At 45.4% G+C, this 11,314-nt stretch overlaps 1 non-coding gene across 1 annotated transcript; it reads left to right on the forward strand.

Moving 5' to 3' along the window:
* The first annotated feature begins 10,086 nt into the window (after positions 1–10,086).
* Trnaa-cgc lies at positions 10,087–10,159 on the forward strand. The gene has a single exon. It is a non-coding gene; the product is annotated as a tRNA-Ala (tRNA).
* The last annotated feature ends 1,155 nt before the right edge of the window (positions 10,160–11,314 follow it).

Here is an 11,314-nt window from a genome sequence, read left to right on the forward strand (position 1 = left end):
GAAGAAAATAGCTGTGCCTTTTAACTCCAGCTGGAAACGGTTGACACGGTGCCACCGTCACCTTCCCTTACGCCTCTGTACCAGCCTTGGAACTTACCCCGACTCCTCTGAGACCTACCTTGCCAAATAGAAATCTAAATATCACAGCTGGAAATACCTAGGGCCTCCACACTCGGGGCCCTTCACACTCTCTACACATTATGCCCATGACCTTCCAACATCCCTATAGTCATTTTCACACACACACGCCGCCCCCCAGACTCAGAGCCCCCATCCCCTTATGGATCTGCCCACAACTAGTTCACAGACCCACAAATGACATGTTCTTTGGGGCCAACATTGGGCCTGGTTTTACAAAATTGTTTGATTCTTACCATTTACAAAGTTGAGGCGGCCAAAGTAGCATTAAGTCCATGGTTATCGGGTCAACCCATCACATACTTGGGTCTTCAGGAGGCCAACCCCACAAGATCTGTTTTTGTGTGACCAAATCCCACTTTGGAGGATCGTGGGTATGAGCGCCCTCGTCTGGTGAGCAGAGGAAACGCCTTCTAGCATTTGCGTTCCCTCTAAAGGCAGAGCAGAGAAGCAGGGTCTAGCTTCACAGCCTCCAATTCCAGAGTTCAGGGCCCTGCTACCAAATTCTGAGAGCATAGGCTCAGATATGGAGAGGTTTCCTGGAGTTGAGGCTAAGACCCACCACAATAGCCCACGCCGCATTTTCTGCAGTTACTCATCAGCTAATTCCAAGAGGCTGAAAAAAACTAGGGGAAGGAAGGAGAGGCAGAAAGCGCTGTGCTCTCTGAAGAGGGAATTCAAATGGGTCGGAATCCAATCTATTTAGCCAAGTCTGGTATTGACACACACAGAGGGACAGAGCCGGGGAAAGTGAAGGAAAAAGGAACGCTAGATGTAAGGACAACAAAGGATAGACTCCAGCACAAACTGCTGAGCAAGACGTTCATGCTAAAAATAATACTGCTTGGAGAGGGCATTAGAAAGATAAGGGTGGCCGTGTCCACAGGTAGGGGGGAACAAGGGGCTCTGTGTAGCAACACCCGGAATGAGAACAAGATAAAGGCAGCACCATCATCTGGGGGTGGGGGTGGGGTTGAGGTTAGGAATGAGCACGAAAATAATTTAAAATGAAACAAAATTAATTTCATCATCATCTTCTCACTTCTGTGCATGTGTTGGTGCTCCCCGGGCCCCCTCCACAGTGACTGGCCATGCCTCTGGGTTCTGAACAGGCGCCCCAGATCCCAGCACCCACTCAGCAAATGCCACATGAGGAAGGAGGGTAAGACCTGGTTTTACATCTGGTAGTGTGGGGCCCAGAAAATCATGAGCATTCAAAGAAATCAATTGCCCTCGTGTCTGATGGGGAGGCCTGGCCTGAGAGAAGGCGCTCATGAGGAAGACCCAGGGGAGGGGGAAGCTGATCACCAGCCTGATGTGAACCTAGAGTGAGAGGAGGCTGTTGAGAACCCTAATGCAATCTTAGGCTCTATTAATAGCACAGCAGAGTGTGGAAGGAGGGAAGCAATAATCCCAGTGCGAGCCAGAGGGTCAGGCCACATGCAGTTTTATGCTCAGTCCTGCGGGCTATATTTTAAGAAAGACACTGGCAAATTCAAGCCTGTTTGGACGAGCATGAAAAGGATTGGACGTGGGTATTTAGACAGCATCGCGATGAGCTTTACAATCCTTTTTACAATTGGCAATATCGAAATGATTATTGCAGTAAAGCCACGGACTCTCAGGAGCCAGCACCAGGAATCCTGTTTCAGTGTTTACTTAACCTCCTTGAGCTTTGGGGTCCCCTCTCCATAGAAAGGGGATAAGACCCTACCTAGCCTGCTTCCAAGCAACGTTTGAAGGGTAGTCTGCTCAGTTGGGCCAGTGTGTACTGAGCATCTGTGGCGGTCCCAGCTGTGTGCCAGGCCAAAGGGACACAAAGAGGAACACAGCATGTGTGTCTTTGAAGAGCCAGAAGTTTAGTAGGACAGACAGGCCCATAAGCAGGTACTTTGCATACAATGTGACAGATGATGATAGACACATGCATTGCTTTGAAATGAGAGGCAGTTAATTTCTTATAAGGAAAGAGTGACAGAAGAGAAAAACTGAGTTCCCTGTGGACATTGTACTACCAAGTGCAGAGAGAAAAGAAATCATCAGAGATCAGGGAAGAGAGGCTGTGAGCAAGAGAAGGGTAGAGCCAGGAAAGCTCAGGGCCACCAAAGACAATCAAAGGGTCTAGATAGGGTCAGATGCCATCAAGAAGTCAAGGAGGAGGAAGGAGGAGGTTAGAATATCTCTAGTTTGTGGATGTGGAGATTAGGAATCCATCCTTAGTGATCAAGAAATATCTCTCAGGAAAATGATGAAGTCAGAGGTGGCCTTCGTTTAGGAAGTTGGTAGAAGGATGCATTTATTGGGCACCCGCTGCATACTTCGCATGTTGTCACACGTTACAGAAATTCAAAAAGCAAAGGATTTTGTTGAAGCCCGTCTCAATCCTGGTGGTGACTTATGGTAACCCTCTATGTTCACTAAGGAATAGTGGAAGACAGACGCAGCTGAGGGAGGCAGACAGAATGGTGGCTTCAATGGCCAGTTGGGCTGACCTACGATGATGTTCCTTATGGTCACATTCGAGGGCCAGAAGAAAACAAAAAAAAAAAAAACGTGTTTGTGCACTCTACATACAGCGAGCCTCATCCTCTTTTCCCCGTTTCCCTCGATTCTTGGGTGGGTTCCTTTCTGAGAAGTGTTTCCAAGCACGATTCCTGTCTTAACACCACCTCTCGCGTTTGCTCCCATTTTGTTATTTACCGGTGAAATTAATATTACTCTTCACCCTGCTCACATTCCGGATCCAAGGCGCGTTTTTTTCATCAGTGGGTTTGTGTTTGGTTGATTAGTTATTCATGTATAATGTAAGAGGACAAGAGCTGTAATACAGAGAAATGATTGTGGCGAAGGCAGGCATACAAGCTCTGGGGTGGCTCCTTTTTTTCTTCTTTTCCTGTGTGTCGGCGGGTGGGAGGCAGGTTAGTGGAGGCATTTGGATTACTTGCAGATGGTTGAAACTCTCCCCTCACTGAGCTGGTAGCTGACGCAAAATGGGGGATTCAAACAGCGGCTGTGGATGGCGGCCCCTCCCCTGGCTCCTAGACCTGAGTCTCTGCAGCACCTGAGTTTCCCCAACAATGTCAGGTCCAACGCATCTTTTAGACATTGGTTTCTTTCACGGGTTGAATTTTCACAAAGAGGGGTTGACCCTCTAGACTAGCTCTTCTTCCCATTTGCCTTCTCAGCTTCCCCAGAATATCTGATTCCATCACGGCCAAAGAGGTCTTTAGACCAAGAAGGTCCCTCAGGTGGCTTTGCACTGTGCGGAACACCTTTTTGCTGTGACCTGAAAAATTCTGCATGATCTTGGTCTGTTTTTCCAACCCTGGGTTGACCCCTTTCCTTTCTCAAACAAAATGAGTAAGTCCTCCTTCCAAAAGCACTCTTTTCATACATGCTTGCTTTTTAATTTTTTTTCTCCCCACGGTATTAAGGATTGAACCCAGTGGGGCTCTACCACCGTGCTACATCCTTTGTAACTTTTTTTTGGGGGGGGGGGTAATTGCTCAGGTGGCCTCAAACTTCCCACCCTCCTGCTTCAACCTCCCAAATAGCTGTGGTTATAGGAGTGCACCACTGCATCAGGCTTGGTCCTTTTCTTGGATTATGTATTCTTTCTCCAGGGTATCTCCTTTTCCTTCCCAAACTCTTAGTTTAACGACAACCTGTCTATCTATCTTTCTTTTCTTTTTTTTAATAAGTAACTTTATTTTTTTAATTTTAGGTGAGCACAGTATCTTTATTTTTTATCTTTATGTGGTGCTGAGGATCGAACCCAGTGCCTCATGCATGCTAGGCAAGCACTCTACCACTGAGCCACACCCCAGCCCATTCTTTCTTTTTTTTTTATTTTGTATTTTTTATGCTAATGGACCTTTATTTTATTCATTTATTTATATGTGGTGCTGAGAATTGAACCCAGTGCCCCACACATGATAGGCAAGTGCTCTACCACTGAGCCACAACCCCAGCCCATTATTTTGTAATTTTTTATTTTACTTTTTTGCCACTGAGCCACCTCCCCAGCCCTATTTTGTGTTTTATTTAGAGACAGGGTCTCATGGAGTTGCTTAGCACCTCACTTTTGCTGAGGCTGGCTTTGAAGACACGATCCTCCTTACAGGCGTGTGCCACCGCACCTGACTCCCAAGGCCTTTTCTGACCCACTTCTCTAAAGTTGCCTCTTCGTCTACGGCTTCCTAGTTCATTTCCTCCTTTATTTCCCGCACTGCACTCAACACCATCTGAAGTTACCTTGCTTATTTATTTCTTTCCTAGAGAATTATCCAAAAGCTCCATTAGAGGCAAGCCTTGCCTGTGCAGTTCACGCTGAGCCTCTGGCACCTAGAACAATGTGCACGGGGCAGGAGATCAACAAGTATTTGTCGAATGAATGAACCCTAAATTTCTATAATTCTCTTCCAAAGGGCAGCTCTATTTTAAGAAAACCCAACATTAAAATATCAACTGAGAAAAGGGACACACTAAAGAGGTGATTATTTAAATTACAAGGTGGACTCCTTGACGTAGGAAAGTTTCTTCCTCTCTTTTTAACAACTGTCTATAAAGGCTAGGAAGAAGGGCAAGGTAACACCGGAACCTAGAATATTCTCTGCCCACCCCGCATCATTTCCTATCACATTATCCTATTTTTTTCTTCTCCCTAGCACTTCTCACTCTCTGAAGTTATTGTGTTAATTTATGTTTCCTTGTGAATTGCCTGCTGCCTGCCCCCATTCACAGGGCACAGACCTGCATGTGCCTGGCTCAAAGTAGGTGTGCGGACAACAGTTGTTGGATAAGTGAGTGTCAAGCACTTAGATGTAAAGAAACCAGGCAGGATGAGCATGTGATGCAATAAAATACCAAAACATGAACCTGTTCACGGAAACGCGGGCTGCAGAGAACTCTTGAGCGAGAGGGCTGTGACCGGAAGGGTGAAGAGCCAGCTGCCACACAGGGAGCCAAGCGTGAATTCCATCTATTTGCAACCTATTCCCTCCCACTGTCAGGGTCATCCCAGAGTGGACAGGGAAGTGGGGCACACAGGACCCACTTCCCTGGATCAGCACACAAGGCCGGATCTGAGGGGGCAGCAGGCTGTGCCCAGATGTCTCAGGCCATCAGCAATTCCCTGAGGTCTACCAGGAGCTGCCAGGAGCAGCCAGGATCGCCCTGCGTCTGGCATGGGAGGGCCTTGGTTGTTTTTCTTGCTCCTGAGATGATCTTGACTTAACCCTGTTCCAACCAGCACCCGTTCTGGGGAAAACATTGTGCTAGCTGCAGTAGGTGGTAGAGAGGCCACAGGTATGTCACCTGTCTCCAAGCTTCAGACTGCTGTGGGTGGATTAGGGGAGAGCAAAGATGGCTCTCAAACAGGATGGAGGAGCCAGATGGCAAGGGACAGGGAGACAGCACTCTGAAGTGACAGACAGGGAAGCAGAGAGCCCGTGCTGGAGGTATCCTTGTGGAAGAAGGCCAGCCAGGGTGGCTTGGGGACCCCAGGGAGCTCTGTTGTTCTGGAGGCGGGTGGGGTCTAAGGGTGGATGCAAGAAGAGCAATTTATTACTAAAAGTTCCAGTAAAATCCCTCAGAACAGATACCTGAAGCCAGCAGCTGGAGTCATAAATGAGGTGGCTTTCCAAGAGTATGGCTGGAGAGCATTGTCGCAGCTGTACTAAAAGGGGAGGAAAATTTGGCAGACAGGGCCAAGGCAGCACCACGGAAATGGAAAAGAAGTCCAGAAAGGGATTTGGGTGGGTCGAAATGGAACAAAATCATAAATGATCCTTGATAGGTGTGTGTGTATGGGGGGGGTTGCAAGTAGAAGGATTTTTTTTTAAATTTCCTTGTGGTAGTTAATTGTAGACGTCAACTTGACCGGATTAAGGAATCCCTAGAAACCTGGAGGAGCATTATTCTGTCTTCAAGGGGGCTTCCAGAGGATGTCAGCCTGTGCGTCTGAGTGGATGGGGTGGGAGGACCTACCTTCAATGTGGATGGGTGCCACACCACCAGCCAGGGGCCTGGAGAGGATAACACAGAGGCAAATCCATCTTTTCTCTGAGAGATGGGATAGACCTTTTTTTTACTCCTTTGGACGTCAGTACTCCAGCCATCCCGCTTTTGGACTCCACCTCTCTCATCAGAACCCCATTGCTCCTTTGAGCTCTCAGGCGGGGGCCTCAGACCAAGAGACACACTAGTGACTTCCCTGGTTTGAAGCCTCCAGACTTGGACTAAGCCACACTACCAGCACCCTAGGGTCTGCAGCCTGCAGATGGGACTACTCAGCCTTGGTGATCACATGAGACAATTCCCCTAGTAAATCCTAGGTACCTGGAGTATTCAAATTCAAATGGACAGACAGTGGAATGGCCGATACCAGGACTTGGAGGAGGAGACAGGAATTACTATTTCATGGGTATGGGGTTGAGTTTGAGATAAATAAAGCTTTTTTTTTTTTTAAAATAGATTCAAAAGTTGTGGAAATAGATAGTAGTAATGGTAGTATAACAATGTGAATATTCTTATTATCACTGCATGGTACTCTTGAACGTGGTTAAAAGGGTAACTATTGCTAGGCGCAGTGGCACACATCTCTAACCCCAGCAACTCAGGAGGCTGAGGCAAGAGGATCACAAGTTCAACACCAGACTCAGCAATTTAGCAAGGCCCTAAGCAACTTGGTGAGATTCTAATTAAAAAAAAAAAAAAAAAAGACCAGATTTCACTCAGTGGTAAAGTGCCTCTGGGCTTGATCCAGTATGATTGATATATCTATCTATCTATCTATCTATCTATATATATATATAGATAGATAGATATAGATATATAAATAACATTAAATTTTTTGCAATGTGTATTTTGCCACAATAAAAGAAGTTTACATGGAAAAATAAACAAGCCAAGAATATCCAAGATACTTCTAAAAAAGGAAAGAAGAGATTAAACACTTCCAGACATTAACATCGATAATAAAAACTCAAGAATTAAGATAGTGTGGCCCTGGCGCCTGGTGACACAGCCAGAGCATTGAGACAGAACAGCCCAGAAGCAGGCTCCAACCATCGGAGACTTTCCTACTTGAGAACAGTGGCATCTGGGAGCCGGCGCTGGGAATCACAGGAGCCATCCAGAAAGAACAATGTTGGATTCTTATCTCATACTTACAGCAGGAAGAACTCAAATGCAGAGAAGATTTCAGTGCAAAACACAACCCCGTGAGGGCTGGAGGGAGCCGTGGGGGCCTTGCAACCTCAGAGGGTGTACGTTGAGCTGTGACATCACGTCAGTCCTCTGCCTTCCCTGGGCCTGTGTCACAGGGGTGGGGTACGCCTGGTAGGAAGTTATATGTGCCAAGGGCTGAGGACAATGCCTGGCACACACAAAGGACTCAGCAAGTGACCATGACCTAATCAAGACCACCCTCACCCCATCAAAGAGGAGGACGTTGTTCAGACTGGTGTGGGAAAAGTATCAAGATGCTAACTAAGTGAAAAAAAAAAAAAAGAGCGATGTGTACAATATACTATCCTTGATTTTACAAAGGGACCGCAGGAAAAAATTCACATGTGCATATATAGCTACTTATATTTGCAAGAGTGTATAGTCTCCCCCCGCCCTTTCTCACACGCACTCTAAACATCTGTGGCCAGACTGTGGCACTGAACAACTCCAGGGGGCACAATCCATTGTATTCTATGTCAATGGCATCCCGGGAGCTCAATACAAACAGTGTCCCTGGGAGTTGTGCAGTGTGGTCGCCCTGCTAACACGGCTGCATGAGGGTAACATATCTTTTGGAAGAATACAGAGAATGAAATAACACTGGTTGCCCGTGGGGAAAGGCATGTAGGTGGCCTGGAACACAGGTGAGAAGGAGACTTTGCACAGTACAGTCGTGGTGGCCTCTCAATTTGGACTGAGTACATGTGTAATGGAATATTCCTCCCCCAGAGAGTAAATAAAAGGAGTTGTAAAAATAAATACACACATATAAAAGTAATACATAAAAGTAACAGTACACATCAGAGAACTGGGGAGATACCAAAAATAATGAAGGGGGAAAAATCCCATTGAAGCATGATTTTTGGTTTCCCCTGGTCTCTGTGTTGACTTGGGTCTGTCTGGACACAGAAGTATAGCATCGTGTGGGCCAGGAGTGGGCAAGCTATGGGCCCTGGTGAGATCTGAGCTATCGTTTGTTGTTGTTTTGTGTTACGAGGGATTGAATCCAGGGGTGCTGTACCACTACACTACATCCCCAGCCCCATTTTAATTATTTTATTTTGAAATAGGGATTCACTAACTTGCCAAGGGTCTTGCTCAATCACCCAAGCTGGCCCTGAACTGGCTATCCTCCTGCCTCAGTCTCCCAAGTCACTGGAATGACAGGCATGTGCCACCACACCCGGCTTTCCAGCACCTTTTATATTTTACTTTGAGGCAGGATCTTGCTAAATTTCCCAAGTTGGCCTTGAACTTTCAATCCTCCAGCCTTAGTGTCCAAGTTGCTGGGAATACAGGCATGCACCACCACTCCCAGCCCAGGTGTCTTTTACAGAGGATTTCTTCAAACCAGGATCCAGTCGAGAGCCATGCATTGCATTTCTGTGTCTCTTCTGTCCCTTAGAGATTATAGCAGGATGTACCCCAGCCCCCGTCTACCACTCCCACCCCCATTTTCTTTAACCATGACTTGTTAAGGAGACCAGCCTGGATAAACAGTATATTATATAGCTGAATGATTCATACTTGTGCACCTATTTCCTTATTTCTGGATGCTTCTGTGAATTTTAATGCTTCCCTCATATAAACAACGCTGTTTTCCTTTCAGTGCTGAGTATCGATCGGATCTTGTCACAGCGACATAAGCTCTCACCAATAGCTACACCCCCAGACCTTTTTTTAAAATTTATTTTGAGACAGGTTCTCATGAAATTGCCCAGGCTGGACTTGAACTTTGGATCCTCCTGCCTCCTCTGGAGTAGCTGGGATTATGGTATGGCCACACCTGGCTTAAGTGGACATTTTATGAGAATCAGTAGTGTGGGGAGGTATGTCAAGCTACCTAGTGATCAAGCCTATCCAAAGAGCTGGGTGACCTTGGGGAAGTCACTGTACCTTTCTGAGGCTCAGTCTCCTCCTCTATTAAAAAAAAAAAAAAAGACAGAAAAAAACCCACAAATATTGGTGTTGGAAATATGGCTCAGTGGTAGAGTGACTGCCTAGCAAAAGCATGAAGCCCTGGGTTTGATCCCTACTAATGCCCCCAAAACAACAACAACAATAAAACCCGTCTACCTAATAGTTTTAGGATACTAAAACAAAACATAGGTCTGTGTCTCTACCAAACTCTGTGAGACCTAATTTCTGAATGAACATTTCATAATGGGCCTCTTTTACTCTACTAAAATGAAATTCATGGATAATACACTTACAAACATAATTCCTTGAAAAAAAAATGATGCCCAAATTATGACATAAAGGACAAATAAATATATACAAATATGGATTTCAATCTGTGGATGCCCTATCATAATTCCACTAGAAGACATAAGAAAGAAGTGAAACGATAAGGTGTACAGAATGAGGTGTAAGAATGTATTAGTTAGGTTCAGGGTGTAAGGAAAACCAGGGAGCAGAGATACAGGTGTTCACTACAATGAGAATAATGTCAGGACAAATTATAACAAACAGGACCCATATGTGTATGTCATGTGTGATGAGCAATGAGCATGCCTGGAATCAGCTACTTGGGAGGCTGAGCCAGGGGGATCACAAGTTTGAGGCCGTTCTCTATAAGTTAGTGAGATTCTGTCTCAAAGTAAAAAATCAAGGCTGGGGATATGGCTCAATGGTAGAGCCCCCCTGGGTCTCCTCTCCAGTAGGAAAGGAAGGAAGGAAGGCGCAGAAAAGAAGAAAAGAAAGAATGAGAGGGGGGCTGGGGATATAGCTCAGTTGGTAGAGTGCTTGTTTCGCATGCACAAGGCCCTGGGTTCGATCCCCAGCATCACCAAAAAAGGCGGGGCAGGTAGAGGGATAGGTATAACTGAAGTAAGAATAATGTACCAAGATGAATTAAAGACAATGAAAGTGGAGAAACTGAAGGAAATATTCTCACAAGTAAACCAGGCCTTACTAAAAAGTGAGGCACTAAAGCAGCCCCTATGCTATGACACAAGACAAGGCATGCTGTCCAGTCTCTGAATGTCCCAAGGGACATTTGAAAGTCATATGAGACAGGACAACTATTCTTTGGGTGGGAATTTCCTAGCGGAGTGGGAGTCCAGCGCCCCTGGCATCTCCAGTGGTCACCAATAATGGCCCCTTCCAGAATGACAACCCAAACAATTCTTTTGAGTTTTCAAAACACCCTGAAGGGCAGTCCCCCCGCCCCTGCCCCGCGCAGAACCACAGATACATGTGAAAGCAATTTGAAAAGTTAAAAGCACTCTTCAAATATACAGTGCAATTAATCTACAAAAACTCCAGTTATTTTCAGAGAATACTGTGTATTGGTATTATTTAAATGAAGACTATTAAATTATGAAACATGACAGTTTTTATTTTTTTTTTAAGTTTCAATGGACTTTTTATTTTATTTATTTATATGCGGTGCTGAGAATTGAACCCAGTGCCTCACACATGCTAGGTAAGTGCTCTTCCACTGAGCCACAATCCCAGCCCCTGTATTTTTAAATTTTTTATAAAACCAATTCAGTTTCTGGGAAAATGGCAAACAAATCAATATAGTTATTGAAAGTAACTAAAAATCCTGTATTAAGAATAATTTCTTGGGGCTGGGGTTGTGGCTCAGTAGTAGTGTGCCTGCGTAGCATGTGCAAGGCACTGGTTTGGATCCTCAGCACCACATAAAATAAATTTAAGAGCTGGGGTTGTGACTCAACGGTAGAGTGCTCACCTAGCGCGTGCAAGGCCCTGGGTTCGATCCTCAGTACCACATAAAGATAAATAAAATAAAGGTATTATGTCCAGCTACAACTAAAAAATAAATATAAAAAAAATTTTAGAAATAAAGATATTGTGTCCATCTACCACTTAAAAAAAAGGAAGAAAGAAAGAATAATTTCTTGCTGGGCATGGTGGCACATGCCTATAATCCCAGTGACTCAAGAGGCTAAGGCAAGAGGATCACAGGTTCAAAGCCAGT

The sequence above is a fragment of the Marmota marmota genome, unplaced genomic scaffold (assembly GCF_001458135.2).
Source record: "Marmota marmota marmota unplaced genomic scaffold, marMar, whole genome shotgun sequence".
Classification (NCBI taxonomy): Eukaryota; Metazoa; Chordata; class Mammalia; order Rodentia; family Sciuridae; genus Marmota; species Marmota marmota.